This window comes from Ranitomeya variabilis, chromosome 5 (genome assembly GCF_051348905.1).
Source record: "Ranitomeya variabilis isolate aRanVar5 chromosome 5, aRanVar5.hap1, whole genome shotgun sequence".
Classification (NCBI taxonomy): domain Eukaryota; kingdom Metazoa; phylum Chordata; class Amphibia; order Anura; family Dendrobatidae; genus Ranitomeya; species Ranitomeya variabilis.
Genome location: NC_135236.1, coordinates 306,865,919 through 306,882,171, shown reverse-complemented (window position 1 = coordinate 306,882,171; position 16,253 = coordinate 306,865,919).

Here is a 16,253-nt window from a genome sequence, read left to right as displayed (position 1 = left end):
GGTTCCCTTTTTGGGGTTCATTTTTTCCCCTTCTGCTGTGGAGATGGACCCAGTCAAGGTCCGAGCTATTCTTGATTGGACTCAGCCCTCGTCAGTTAAGAGTCTTCAGAAGTTCTTGGGCTTCGCTAACTTCTACCGTCGTTTTATCGCTAATTTTTCTAGCATTGTGAAACCTTTGACGGATATGACCAAGAAGGGCTCCGATGTAGCTAACTGGGCTCCTGCTGCCGTGGAGGCTTTCCAGGAGTTGAAACGCCGGTTTACTTCGGCGCCTGTTTTGTGCCAGCCTGACGTCTCACTTCCCTTTCAGGTTGAGGTGGATGCTTCGGAGATTGGGGCAGGGGCCGTTTTGTCGCAGAGAGGCCCTGGTTGCTCTGTTATGAAACCTTGTGCCTTTTTCTCTAGGAAATTTTCGCCTGCCGAGCGAAATTATGATGTGGGCAATCGGGAGTTGTTGGCCATGAAATGGGCATTTGAGGAGTGGCGTCATTGGCTCGAGGGTGCTAAGCATCGTGTGGTGGTCTTGACTGATCACAAAAATCTGATGTATCTCGAGTCTGCTAAACGCCTTAATCCGAGACAGGCCCGCTGGTCATTGTTTTTCTCCCGCTTTGATTTTGTTGTTTCGTATTTACCAGGTTCAAAGAATGTGAAGGCCGATGCTCTTTCTAGGAGCTTTGTGCCTGATGCTCCTGGAGTCGCTGATCCTGTTGGTATTCTTAAAGATGGAGTTATCTTGTCAGCTATTTCTCCGGATCTGCGACGTGTGTTGCAGAGATTTCAGGCTGATAGGCCTGAGTCTTGTCCACCTGACAGACTGTTTGTCCCGGATAAGTGGACCAGCAGAGTCATTTCCGAGGTTCATTCCTCAGTGTTGGCAGGTCACCCGGGAATTTTTGGCACCAGAGATCTGGTGGCCAGGTCCTTTTGGTGGCCTTCCTTGTCAAGGGATGTGCGGTCATTTGTGCAGTCCTGTGGGACTTGTGCTCGAGCTAAGCCTTGCTGTTCTCGTGCCAGCGGTTTGCTCTTGCCCTTGCCTGTCCCGAAGAGACCTTGGACACATATCTCCATGGATTTCATTTCTGATCTTCCGCTATCTCAGGGCATGTCCGTTATCTGGGTGATATGTGATCGCTTCTCCAAGATGGTCCATTTGGTTCCTTTGCCTAAGCTGCCTTCCTCTTCCGATCTGGTTCCTGTGTTTTTCCAGAACGTGGTTCGTTTGCACGGCATCCCTGAGAATATTGTGTCAGACAGAGGATCCCAGTTCGTTTCCAGGTTTTGGCGATCCTTTTGTAGTAGGATGGGCATTGATTTGTCGTTTTCGTCTGCTTTCCATCCTCAGACTAATGGACAGACGGAGCGAACCAATCAGACTTTGGAGGCTTATTTGAGGTGTTTTGTCTCTGCTGATCAGGACGATTGGGTGACATTCTTGCCGTTGGCTGAGTTTGCCCTTAATAATCGGGCTAGTTCCGCCACCTTGGTTTCGCCTTTTTTCTGCAACTCTGGTTTCCATCCTCGCTTTTCTTCGGGTCATGTGGAGCCTTCTGACTGTCCTGGGGTGGATTCTGTGGTGGATAGGTTGCAGCGGATCTGGAATCATGTGGTGGACAACTTGAAGTTGTCACAGGAGAAGGCTCAGCGCTTTGCCAACCGCCGCCGCGGTGTGGGTCCCCGACTACGCGTTGGGGATTTGGTATGGCTTTCTTCCCGCTTTGTTCCTATGAAGGTCTCCTCTCCCAAATTTAAACCTCGTTTTATTGGGCCTTACAAGATATTGGAAATCCTTAATCCTGTATCTTTTCGTCTGGATCTTCCTGTGTCGTTTGCTATTCACAATGTATTTCATAGGTCTTTGTTGCGGCGGTACATTGTGCCTGTAGTTCCTTCTGCTGAGCCTCCTGCTCCGGTGTTGGTTGAGGGCGAGTTGGAGTATGTGGTGGAGAAGATCTTGGATTCTCGCCTCTCCAGGCGGAGGCTTCAGTACCTGGTCAAGTGGAAGGGCTATGGTCAGGAGGATAATTCCTGGGTGGTCGCCTCTGATGTTCATGCGGCCGATTTAGTTCGTGCCTTTCATGCCGCTCATCCTGATCGTCCTGGTGGTCGTGGTGAGGGTTCGGTGACCCCTCACTAAGGGGGGGGTACTGTTGTGAATTTGCTTTTTGCTCCCTCTAGTGGTTACTAGTTTTTTGACTCTGGTTTTTCTGTCATTCCTTTTATCCGCACCTGGGTCGTTAGTTAGGGGTGTTGCTATATAAGCTCCCTGGACCTTCAGTTCAATGCCTGGCAACGTAGTTATCAGAGCTAGTCTGCTGTGCTCTTGTCTACTGATCCTGGTTCCAGTTATATCAGCTAAGTCTGCCTTTTGCTTTTTGCTATTTGTTTTGGTTTTGTATTTTTGTCCAGCTTGTTCCAAATCTTTATCCTGACCTTTGCTGGAAGCTCTAGGGGGCTGGTGTTCTCCCCCCGGACCGTTAGACGGTTCGGGGGTTCTTGAATTTCCAGTGTGGATTTTGATAGGGTTTTTGTTGACCATATAAGTTACCTTTCTTTATTCTGCTATCAGTAAGCGGGCCTCTCTGTGCTAAACCTGGTTCATTTCTGTGTTTGTCATTTCCTCTTACCTAACCGTCATTATTTGTGGGAGGCTTCTATCCAGCTTTGGGGTCCCCTTCTCTGGAGGCAAGAAAGGTCTTTGTTTTCCTCTACTAGGGGTAGCTAGATTCTCCGGCTGGCGCGTGTCATCTAGAATCAACGTAGGAATGATCCCCGGCTACTTCTAGTGTTGGCGTTAGGAGTAGATATATGGTCAACCCAGTTACCACTGCCCTATGAGCTGGATTTTTGTATTCTGCAGACTTCCACGTTCCTCTGAGACCCTCGCCATTGGGGTCATAACAGGCAGCATTGTGGTCAGTGGAGGAGTAATGCAAGTAGGGACGGCAGACAGGCTATCAAAGGCCTAAAATAACAAACAATAGGCTCATGGCAGTTTTATATCGGTTACATGGATACACGGGCAGGCAGCATTGTGGTCAGTGGAGGAGTATTGCAAGGAGTGTCTGACGCAGTTAGCACTCCAAAAAAACAAATAGATGTTAATGTCTCGCAAAACAACTATAAGTAAAAAAAGGGTGGAATGCTTAGGTACAGGGGTGGGCTCATCTGCAGAGTTTATGACAAAGTAATTTGGCAGTAAATTAGTATTTACTGGTGTCAATATAGGACACTACTTTAACTAGCATCATAGATGCAAACAAATTGGTATTGTTTGTCAGTGCCAGTCATTGAATGATGTCAGTGCATAGACTAAACATTGGTGGAGCTGTGCGAGATAATTTTGCACGTGGTACACCACAGTTTGAGCTGGGGGGGGGGGAAACTCTCTTGTGGCCGGCGGTACCGCCCCAGGGCCCCTCATGTTACAACGGCGTGTCTGACGTTGGGTGCGCACCACCACCGCCAGAGACACTACATTGTACTATGAGGGACCCAGTGGCAATGCCGTCGACCAAAAGCGGGCACACCCGCCTCTTCAGACAATCAGCACTGTAACGGGTGCTTGCGCCAAGTGGCGAGACAACGGCCCCGTGGGGGGATTTTTCCCATTGGGGGAGGTGTAAACATGTCGTATGCTGGACAAACAGCTGCTGCAAATTAACAGATTGGAACACTCAGTAAGACCAGTCCACAAGCAAGACCTTTTTATAGGAAAGCTAGGTGTCAGCCGGGAAAGGTGGGGCAAAATAATTTGAAATCCAGGAGTGGTTCATTTTAATGAAGGTGAGATCATCAACATTTTGGGTAGCCAGACGAGTCCTTTTTTCGGTTAATATTGAACCAGCAGCACTGAATACTCTTTCTGATAGCACACTAGCTGCTGGGCAAGCAACCTCCTGCAACGCATATTCTGCCAATTCAGGCCAGGTGTCTAATTTTGATGCCCAGTAATCAAATGGGAATGACGGTTGAGGGAGAACATCGATAAGGGAAGAAAAATAGTTAGTAACCATACTGGACAAATGTTGTCTCCTGTCACTTTGAATAGATGCTGCAGTACCTGTCCTGTCTGCGGTCATTGCGAAATCACTCCACAACCTGGTCAGAAAACCCCTCTGTCCAACGCCACTTCTGATCTGTGCACCCCTAAAACCTCTGCTATGTAGCCCCCTACAGCTTGTGTGAGAACCATCACCGGCGCTGTGTGCTGGGAATGCCTGAATCAAACAGTCTACAAGAGTAGCTTGTTTGGTTGCTAAGATTTGTTCGAGGTTCTCATGTGGCATAATATTTTGCAATTTGCCTTTATAGCGAGGGTCAAGGATGCAGGCCAACCAGTAATCGTCATCGCTCATCATTTTAGTAATGCGTGGGTCCTTTTTGAGGATACATAAGGCATAATCCGCCATGTGGGCCAAAGTTCCTGTTGGCAAATCTGCGGTTGTGCTGGTTTGAGGGGCAGTTACAGGCAAATCTACGTCACTTGTCTCCCTTAAAAAAACAGAACCCGGCCTTGCAACGCCACTAATTTCTGTTGGCCCAGGAGAAGCTTCCTCATTAAAAAAGTACTCATCCCCATCATCCTCCTCGTCGTCCTCCTCCTCTTCGCCCGCTACCGCGTCTTCTACACGGCCCTGACCAGACAATGGCTGACTGTCATCAAGGCTTTCCTCTTCCTCGGCTGCAGACGCCTGCTCCTTTATGTGCGTCAAACTTTGCATCAGCAAACGCATTAGGGGGATGCTCATGCTTATTATGGCATTGTCTGCACTAACCAGCCGTGTGCATTCCTCAAAACACTGAAGGACTTGACACAGGTCTTGTAGCTTCGACCACTGCACACCTGACAACTCCATGTCTGCCATCTAACTGCCTGCCCGTGTATGTGTATCCTCCCACAAAAACATAGCAGCACGCCTCTGTTCGCACAGTCTCTGAAGCATGTGCAGTGTGGAGTTCCACCTTGTTGAAATGTCGATGATTAGGCTATGCTGGGGAAGGTTCAAAGACCGCTGATAGTTCTGCATACGGCTGGAGTGTACGGGCGAACGGTGGATATGCGAGCAAAGTCTGCGCACTTTGAGGAGCAGGTCGGGTAACCCCGGATAACTTTTCAGGAAGCACTGCACCACCAGGTTTAAGGTGTGAGCCAGGCAAGGAATGTGTTTCAGTTGGGAAAGGGCTATGGCAGCCATGAAATTCCTTCCGTTATTACTCACAACCTTGCCTGCCTCAAGATGTACAGTGCCCAGCCATGACTGAGTTTCATTCTGCAAGAACTCGGACAGAACTTCCGCGGTGTGTCTGTTGTCGCCCAAACACTTCATTGCCAATACAGCCTGCTGACGCTTGCCACTAGCTGTCCCATAATGGCACACCTGCTGTGCAACAGTGGCAGCTGCGGATGGAATGGATGTGCGACTGGGGTGTGTGGACGAGCTCTCGCTTCTGCATGAGGAGGAGGAAGAGGAGGAGGGGGGGGCGAACGCCTACAGCCAACTCTTTCCTTGACCGTGGACTAGGCAAAACTGTCCCAATATTGCTGTCCCCTGTGGACCCTGCATCCACCACATTCACCCAGTGTGCCGTGATGGACACGTAACGTCCCTGGCCATGCCTACTGGTCCATGCATCTGTTGTCAGGTGCACCTTTGTAGTCACAGATTGCCTGAGTGCATGGACGATGCGGTCTTTAACATGCTGTTGGAGGGCTGGGATGGCTTTTCTAGAAAAGAAGTGCCGACTGGGTAGCTCGTAGCGTGGTACAGCGTAGTCCATCAGCGCTTTGAAAGCTTCGCTTTCAACTAACCGGTAGGGCATCATCTCTAATGAGATTAGTCTAGCAATGTGGGCGTTCAAACCCTGTGTACGTGGATGCGAGGATGAGTACTTCCTTTTCCTAACAAGAGTCTCATGTAGGGTGAGCTGGACTGGAGAGCTGGAGATCGTGGAACTAGCGGTGGTGCCGGTGGACATGGGTGACTGAGAGAGGGTTGGAGATGGTATTCTTGCCGGTGCCCTACATGCAGTGTTTCCTACTACTAACCTGGTGATTCCCTGACTGCTTTGGCCTGGCGACGAAAGCTGCACAGATACTGCAGGTGGTGTGGGAAATGGTCGGCTTACAGGGAGGGAAGGGATGTAGCGTTGCTGACTAGCTTCATTGGCTGAGGGTGCTGCAACCCTTAGGGACGTTTGGTAGTTAGTCCAGGCTTGCAAATGCATGGTGGATAAAGTTCTATGCATGCAACTTGTATTTAGACTTTTAAGATTCTGACCTCTGCTTAAGGTTGTTGAACATTTTTGACAGATGACTTTGCGCTGATCATTTGGATGTTGTTTAAAAAAATGCCAGACTGCACTCTTTCTACTATCGGATACCTTTTCAGGCATTGCAGACTGAGCTTGTTTAACCGGATGGCCACGCTGTCCTCCAACTGGTTTTGGTTTTGCCACGCGTTTTTGGCCAGATACGGGCCCGGTAGATGGAACCTGTTGTGATGTTGATGCCTGCTGCGGCTCCTCCTCCTCCGCTTCAGAACTACTGCTGCCTGCACCCTGTTCCCCCAATGGCTGCCAATCGGGGTCCACAACTGGGTCATCTATGACCTCCTCTTCTATGTCGTGTGCGATTTCGTCTGTGTCACCGTGTAAGCCGGTGGTATAGCGTCCGTGACGGGGCACCATAGTCTCCGCTGGGTTTGATTCTGCCTCAGTCCACTGCGAGGGCAATGTTCTGGTCTGAGTCAAAGGAACAGCATAGTAATCTGGCTGTGGCTGTGCATCTGTGCACTCCATGTCCGATTCAACTTCTAATGGACATGGCCTGTTAACTGTTTCACTGTCTAACCCAGGAACGGTATGTGTAAAGAGCTCCATGGAGTAACCTGTTGTGTCTCCTGACGCATCCTTCTCTCTTGTTCTGGGTGAAGAAGACAAGAAAGCGACTTGTCCCTGACCGGGAGCATCCACTGACGATGCACTGCTCTGACATTTGGCACTTTCCGAGGAGGAGGCGAAAGAGCTAGAGGCAGAGTCAGCAATGAAAGCCAATACTTGTTCCTGCTGCTCCGGCTTCAAAAGTGGTTTTCCTACTCCCAGAAAAGAGAGCGTTCGAGGCCTTGTGTAGCCAGACAAGGAACCTGGCTCAACAACTCGAGACTTAGGTGCTGTACTGCTTTTACCACGACCACCTGATGCTCCACCACCACTACCATCATTACCAGCTGACAATGACCGCCCACGGCCACGACCTCTTCCACTAGACTTCCTCATTGCTTGCAAAACGTAACGTGAACTCAAACTTCTGTAGGATTTATATATACCTTTATAGGTGCCTGACACTGAATGGAAAATCAGGCCCAATGTTACACACTAGGTTTTCTGTGGCCCAATAATTTGAGACAGATGGCACACACAGGCCCAGCACTCAAGCAGAAATGCCAATCTTAATCTCCCAATATTTTTTTTTTTTTCTGGGAGAATTTACCCCCCCCCCAAAAAAAAAGGCCCAGTATTACACAGTGTTTTCAGTGGCACACAATGAGAGAGAGATGCCACACACAGCAATGGCACGGAGGCAGACTTGACAATATTTATCTCCCACTAATTTTTTTTTTGGAAAAGGGAGAATTTAGAAAAAAAAAAAAAAAGGACAAGTATTACACAGTGTTTTCAGTGCCACACAATGAGAGAGAGATGCCACACACAGCAATTGCACAGAGGCAGACTTGACAATATTTATCTCCCACTAATTTTTTTTTTGGAAAAGGGAGAATTTAGAAAAAAAAAAAAAAGGCCAAATATTACACAGTGTTTTCGGTGCCACACAATGAGAGAGAGATGCCACACACAGCAATGGCACGGAGGCAGACTTGACAATATTTATCTCCCACTAATTTTTTTTTGGGAAAAGGGAGAATTTAGAAAAAAAAAAAAAAAAGGCCAAGTATTGCACAGTGTTTTCGGTGCCACACAATGAGAGAGCGATGCCACACACAGCAATGGCACGGAGTCAGACTTGACAATATTTATCTCCCACTAATTTTTTTTTGGGAAAAAGGGAGAATTTAAAAAAAAAAAAAAAAGGCCAAGAATTACACAGTGTTTTCGGTGCCACACAATGAGAGAGAGATGCCACACACAGCAATGGCACGGAGGCAGACTTGCCAATATTTATCTCCCTGCAGTTATCTCAGAAAAGTATGGCAGGCAGCTGCAAAAGGACTGCTGCACACAAAAGTGTGGACAAACACACAAGATAGCTGTGCAGAAAGGAAGGAAAAACAGGATTTGTGCTTTGAAAAAAGCAGTTGGTTTACACAGCAGCGTACACACAAAGCAACGCAGCTATCAGGGAGCCTTCTAGGGCAGCCCAATGAGCTACAGCGCTGAGGAAAAAAAAGATGTAGCTTCCACTGTCCTGCAAACAAAAGGTGGTGTTGGACAGTGGAAATCGCTACAGCACAAGCGGTTTGGGGGTGAATGTACCCTGCCTAACACTGTCTATCCCTGCTTCTGACGAAGCGGCACCTCTCCCTACGCTCAGATCAGCAGCAGTAAGATGGCGGTCGGCGGGAATGCCCCTTTATAGCCCCTGTGACGCGGCAGAAAGCAAGCCAATCACTGCAATGCCCTTCTCTAAGATGGTGGGGACTGAGATCTATGTCATCACGCTGCCCACACTCTGCGTCCACCTTCATTGGCTGAGAAATGGCGCTTTTAGCGTCATTGAAACGCGACTTTGGCGCGAAAGTCGCGTACCGCATGGCAGACCCCACACAGGGATCGGCTTGGTTTCATGAGACGCCGACTTTGCCAAAAGTCGGCGACTTATGAAAATGAACGATCCGTTTCGCTCAACCCTACTCACCAGCGATTTTGGGGGTGACAGGTTCCCTTTAAAAAAGCAGTTGGTTTGCACAGCAGCGTGCAAACAGCAATGCAGCTATCAGGCAGCCTTATAAGGCAGCCTAATAAGCTACAGAGCTGATGCACAAAAAAATAGCCTCCACTGTCCCTGCAAAAAAAGGTGGTGTTGGACAGTGGAAATCGCTACAGCACAAGCGGTTTGGGGGTTAATCTTCCCTCCCTAACTATATCCCTTCTTCTGACGAAGCTGCAGCAACCTCTCCCTATGCTAAGATCGGCAGAAGTAAGATGGCAGTCGGCGTGCACGCCCCTTTATAGCCCCTGTGATGCCGCAGAAAGCAAGCCAATCACTGTCATGCCCTTCTCTAAGATGGTGGGGACCGAGACCTATGTCATCACGCTGCCCACACCCTGCGTCCTCCTTCATTGGCTGAGAAATGGCGCTGAACGCGTCATATGAAACGCGACTTTGGCGCGAAGATCGCCGACCTCATGGCCGATCCCACACTAGGATCGGGTTGGGTTTCATGAAATCCGACTTTGCCAAAAGTCGGCGATTTTTGAATTTGTCCGATCCGTTTCGCTCAACCCTAATTGTGTGTAGTTCTTGCTTCCTTCATAATTTGCAATGAAATTTACAATTTTTTTTATAAAAATTTCAACTTTGGTTTACTTAAATTACTTTTTTAAAATCCTTTTTAAATTTTGCCTTATATACAAGTTTTATACAGGAAAGAATGTTTGAGAATGTTTCAGAAATTTGGCAAAAATGTTGCAATTTTCAAAATTTAATTTGTATGCCCTTAAACCATAAAAATATGTCATGCAAAATAGCTAATAAATAACATTTACCATGTCTCATTAACATTAGCACAATTTTTGAAACTTTTTTTTTTGTTAGGAAGTTAGAAGGTTTAAAATTTGACCAGCGATTTCTCATTTTTCCAACAAAACTTAAAAAAACATTTTTTTAGGGACCACATCAAATTTGACGTGACTTTAAAGGGCCTACATGACAAAATATTCCCCAAATTGTTGCCATTCTAAAAGCTGAACCACTGAGGATGCTCAAAACCACATTCAAGATGTTTATTGACCCTTCAGTTGCTTCACAGGAACTGAAACAATGTGGAAGGAAAAAAAAGTAGAAACCCCCACAAGTGACCTCATTTTGGAAAATAGACCCCTCAAGGAACTTATCTAGATGTGTGGTGAGCACCCTAAACTCCCAGGTGCTTCACATAAATTTATAACGCTATTACGTTTAGTTGTGAAACAAAAAAAAAACAAATATTTTGCACAAAAAGTTATTTTAGCCCCATTATTTTATTTTCAAAAGGATAACAGGAGAAAATGAGCCCCCAAAATTGTTGTGCAATTTCTACTGAGTACACTGACACCCTATATGCAGGGTAAAAGTAGTGTTTTGGCTCATGGCAGGGTTCATAACGGAAGGAGCGCCATTTGACTTTTTGAACACAAAATTTGCTGAGATCATTATTGGACACCATGTCCCATTTGTAGAGATACTGATGTGCCTAAACAGTTGAAACCTCCAAAAATGACCCCATTGTCAAAACTGGACCCCTCAAGGAATGTATCTAGATATGTGGGAGCACCTTGAACCGCCAAGTGCTTCACAGAAATTTAGAACAGTGAGCCACGAAAATAAAAAAATAATTTTCCCCCCTAAAAAGTTATTTTAGCCAAAGTTTTTCTTTTCATAAGAGTAGCATTAGAAACTGCACTGTTTCATTTGTTGTGCAATTTTTCCTACGTACGCCAATACCTCATACATGGGGGAAAACTGCTGTTTGGGTGCAGCTCTGAAGGGAAGGAGCACTGTTTGACTTTTTGAACGCAAAATAGGCTAGAATCATTAGCGGATAACATGTCACATTTGGAGAGCCCCTGATGTGCCGAAACAGTGGGAACCTCCCACAAGTGACACTATTTTTTAAACTAGAACTCTAACGGAATGTATCTGTGAGCATCTTGACCCAATGGTGCTTCACAGAAATTTATAACGTTGAGCTGTGAAAAAAAATCACAAAAATGTTCTTTAATCTCAATTTTTTTTATTTTCAAAAGGGTAAAAGGATAAAATTGCACCATATCATTAGCTGTATAATTTATCCTAAGTCCGCCAATACCCCATATGTGGGGGAAAACTACTGTTTAGGGCTCAGAAGAAAAGGAGCACTGTTTGACTTTTTGAATGCTAAATTGGCTGAAATCATTAGTGGAATCCATGTCGCATCTGAAGAGCTCCTGATGTGACTAATTAGTGGAAATCTCCCTCAAACAACCACATTCAGGAAACTATACCCCTCAAGGAATGCATTTAGATTTGTGATGAGCACATTGAACCCCCAGGTGTTAGAGCTAGCGGAACGCACCGAGAAAATATAGTTTTTTATTGTTATTGATGCGTTCGCAGCCCGGGGTCCACCGTGCAGGAGAACCTGCTGCTAACAAATGGCAGCACTATATGGCGGTATTGGCTAGCTCTGTTAACTCACAGAGCAGCTGTGAAAGCAAAGCTCTGCGCCCTGTTAGACTTCACAGGAGCACAGGCTAACTGCCCAACAGAGAGCAGTCAGTGGTCATGCATGCACACAAAACTCCTCGCCGGAGATGCCAGCATTCTAGGGGCTTATTTCAGCCAGGTCCCTGAACAAAATCTTACATGACCACACTGGCGCAAAGCACATAACTTAGAAAGATACTAGCGCATGGCCGTGCGGCCATGCGAGCCTCTTATAGCTGCAGCCAGAACAAGACCTTCCTAGAAGGACCAATAAGAAGCTGCCACAAAGCCTGAGCACCTTTACGACCTTCCTGGAGGACCAATGGGCTTTGCTGCAGTATCCAAGCATGTGACCCTCGATCTCCAATGAGAGATCTGACCCTGGGCATGCTCAGAAGGAGAAAAGCAGGACTTGGTCCAAAAAGTGTCTGCTCGCCGCTGCCCAGCACTGACTTCAATGGCAGAAGCTGGAAAAGCAGCAGTAATCCTCCTCACAGAGTCAGCCTCCACTGCGGCAGGAGAAGAATGGGAGACCGCAGAGGAGATGGCCCGAGATTCCCCCTGTGCAGAGGTGCGAACTCGACCCCTAACATAACCCCCCCTAGGGCCCCCCTCCTTGGACCTCGCTATGCTCGAAGGCAGCAATGAGCTGCGGAGCCCGAATGTGCTCAGCAGGCTCCCAAGACCTGTCCTCAGGACCATAACCCTTCCAGTCCACCAAATAAAATTTTTTGCCACGTACCACCTTGCACCCCAAAATAGCGTTCACCTCGTAATCATCCGTAGACGAACCCAATGTTTCAGCAGATGACTCGGAAAACCGGGACAGGTATACGGGTTTCAAGAGGGACACATGAAAGGTGTCGGTGATACCCAGGCATGGCAGAAGGGCTAAACGATAGACCACAGGGTTAACCTGTTCGAGGACCTTGAAAGGACCCAAGTAGCGAGGTGCAAACTTAGTGGAATCAACTCGCAGCCTGATGTTACGGGTGGAGAGCCACACCAATCACCAGGAGCAAAGGTCGGAGCAGGGCGCCGATGTGCATTGGAAGAGGACCTCATTCTCTCCTTGGAGGCCCGAATGGCATCCTGAGTGCGGTCCCAAATGTCCCGTGCTTCCACAGCCCAGTCTGCCACCCTGGAGTCAGCGGAAGACACGGGCATAGGCACAGGTACACGCGGATGCTGAACATAGTTGAGGAGGAATGGGGTTTGTCCAGTGGAGCCGGCTACAGCATTGTTCAGCGCAAACTCCGCCCACTATAGCAAGGATACCCAGTCATCCTGCCTGGCAGAGACAAAATGTCGCAGATATGTGACCAAGTTCTGGTTGGCCCTCTCTACCAAGCCATTCGTCTCGGGATGATATGCGGAAGAGAGATTTAACTCAATGCTGAGAAGACAACAAAGCTCTCTCCAGAACCGAGATGCAAACTGGGGACCCCGGTCACTGACAATTTTGTCTGGCATACCATGTAGGCAGGAGATGTGTTTTATGAACAATGCTGCCAAGGCCCATGCAGAAGGTAACCTTAGAAGCGGCACCAAATGCACCATTTGGGAAAAATGATCAGTGATAACCCAAATGATGGTACATCCACGAAACTTGGGCAAACCCACCACAAAGTCCATCCCGACCATTTCCCAGGGCCTGTCTGCCACCGGCAAGGGATAGAGTAACCCAGCTGGCCGTTGTCGAGGAGACTTATTTTTGGCGCAGGAGACACACGCCTGAATATAATCTCTGACATCACGGACCATATGTGGCCACCAGTACGTCCTCGCCAACAGCTCAGACGTCCTCTTTGTCCCAAAGTGTCCACCCACCCTGGACGAATGAGCCAAGAGAGAACCTCCGGTCGCAAATTAATGGGTACAAAAGTCCTGCCAAGAGGCACAGACTCTAGCGAAACCGGAGCTATGGTTCTCAGACTCTCGGAAGGGACAATAAGCAAAGGCTCTCCTTCCTCCTCCTCAGATGACACAACAGAGCGAGAAAGGGCATCAGCATGAATGTTCTTCTCCCCAGCGAGTTAATAGAGGGTGAAATGGAACCGGGAGAAGAACAAGGACCATCTGGCCTGGCGAGAATTAAGCCGCTGAGCTGTTTGCAAATATAATAAATTTTTGTATTCCATGAAGACTTGAAAGGGAAAACGAGCCCCCTCCAAGATATGTCTCCACTCAGAGAAAGCCAACTTCATCGCTAGCAACTCCCTGTCCCCGATGGAATAATTCCTCTCCGCTGTTGTGAACGTCTTGGAGAAGAAGAAGCAAGGATTCTTCCAACCTTGAGCATCCTTTTGGAAGAGGACTGCTCCTGCACCAACGGATGAGGCATCCACCTCCATTATGAATGGCTTATTAACATCGGGCTGATGTAGGATGGGAGCGCTAGCAAAATGAGACTTAATATAAGTGAAGGCCTTGGAGACCTCCTCAGACCACAGTTTGGGATTTGCTCCCTTTTTGGTGAGGGCTACCAAGGAAGCTACCAAAGTTGAGAAGTGGGGAATGAACTGGCGGTAATAATTAATGAACCCCATAAAGCGCTGCACCGCTTTAAGAGAATGGGGTTCTTGCCAGTCCATCACAGCCTGTAGTTTGGCAGGATACATAGCCAATCCCTGGGCGGAGATGATATAGCCCAGGAAAGGTAAAGATTCCTGCTCAAACATACACTTCTCCAACTTTGTATAGAGGGAATTAGCCCATAAGAGGTCGAAGACTCTGCCAACATCTCTCCAATGGGAGTCAATATCTGGAGAGAAGATGAGAATATCATCCAGATAGACTACGACCGAGGTGAAGAGCATATCTCTGAAGATATCGTTGATAAAGTCTTGGAAAACAGCTGGGGCATTATAGAGCCCAAAGGGCATCACCAGATACTCATAGTGCCCATCCCTGGTATTAAAAGCCGTCTTTCATTCGTCCCCCTCACGGATGCGAATCAGGTTATAAGCACTCGTATAACAACTCAGAGAGCAGTTCCACAAAGGTAATGCCTTTCTTCACCAATCTGGGATATTATCAAAATATTTTGCCTAGGTCTCCGGTTACTACTTCGGTACCAGTAGTTCAAGACAGAGTGGTGGTGTTGCAACGTAATCTTGAAGTTTTGAAAGACTCCCTGACCGCAGCACAGGAGCGTTACAAGAAGTCGGCCGATAGATTCCGGAAACCGGCACCCATGTATAAGGTAGGAGACTCGGTTTGGTTGTCTACCAAGAATCTAAGATTGGGTGTTCCTTCGCAGAAGCTGGGGCAGAAGTTCATCGGTCCATTCAAGATCACCGGGATTGTGAGCTCTGTTGCTTGTCGGCTGAAGCTGCCACGAACGCTAAAGGTACACCCAGTATTTTATGTTTCTTTATTAAAACCAGTCTCTCTCAACACATTTCAGGGACGTATCGTACCTCCTTCTCCACCAGTGTTGGTTGATGGCGAAGAACAATTTGTTGTACAGGACATTATCGATTCAAGACTTCATAGGAACCGACATCAATATCTGGTTAGATGGCAGGGTTACTCTCCTGAAAACGATTCTTGGGAACCAGTAAGTAACATCAATGCTCCCCTGAAGGTTGCTCAATTTCATCGTAGATACCCAGACAAGCATGGTCCACGATCGTCCTGAGGCCGTTTCTAGGGGGGGGAGTAATGTCAGTATTCCAGGTTTTCCAAGTTACCTTGTGAATAATTTTGCCCTTTGTTAAGATGGAGTTTGCTGGTTTTGTCTGCCCTACTTCCTGTTCATTTGTTTAAAACCCGGGTCAGGTGTCAGCCTCTTTGCTGGAGTATTCTGCTTCTGTTTCTCCTTCAGCTCAGCTGCTTGTTTGCTGTACTTCTACCCGGATATTCTCTGCCTATGTAAGTTACACTCTCAGTCTGTTGGCTTTGGAACTTAACCCTTGGTTCACTCCTCTGGGTAAGAACTCTGTTTTGGAACTTTGCTGCTGGACTTAGTCTGTTTTTGCTACTCAATCCTTATTTACTCCCCCCGGTGGGAGCTACAGGAAATTACACCAGTATAATACTTTAATGTGAACTTGTTCTGGACTTACCCGTGTTTATGCCACAACTGAGATCAACTTGAGAACTTGTTCTGGACTTACCTGTGTTTATGCCACAAACTGAGATCAACTTGAGAACTTGTTTCTGGACTTACCCGTGTTCATGCCACACCTGGGATTAACCTGAGGACTTGTTTCTGGACTTCCCTGTGTTTTCTACATACCCGGATTTGACTCTTTCTGCACCAATTGTTTTGGATCTGCACGTCACCCGTCACACTCACCTTGCCAAGGACTTGTCCTAAGAACTCTTCTGTTTTGCTGTATATGGTTAAGGGACTTGTTTCATTGCGGGTTATCAGTATATTGTTTTGTGTGTTATTGCTGTGTTACAAATACACTATTTGCACTAAAGAAACCCGTCTCTGTCTGTTCATTGCCCCACGCTACCAGAATCCTAGAGTTCCTATAATAGTATTACACATTTATTGGCATAATGTCCTTGTTGTTGGCCAATTCTACAAACCACGGGTACTCAAGCGGTTTGAGATTTAGGTTCCGCTCGAGAAACCTCCATGGCCTCATTGGAGTCAGACACCAGAAAAGGAGATTCTAGAGGTCTGGCGAAGGCGGGAGCCAGCCGAAACCTCTTCCTACACTGGATCCGCTCTAACCTCCGCTCGTTAAAACGGAGGTCGATGCGGGTAGATATAGAAATGAGCTCCTCCAGTGTGGCGGGAATCTCCCTTGTGGCAAAGGCGTCCTTCACATGGTCTGCCAGTCCTCTCCAGAATACCGGAATAAGAACTTTATCTGGCCATTTCAGCTCA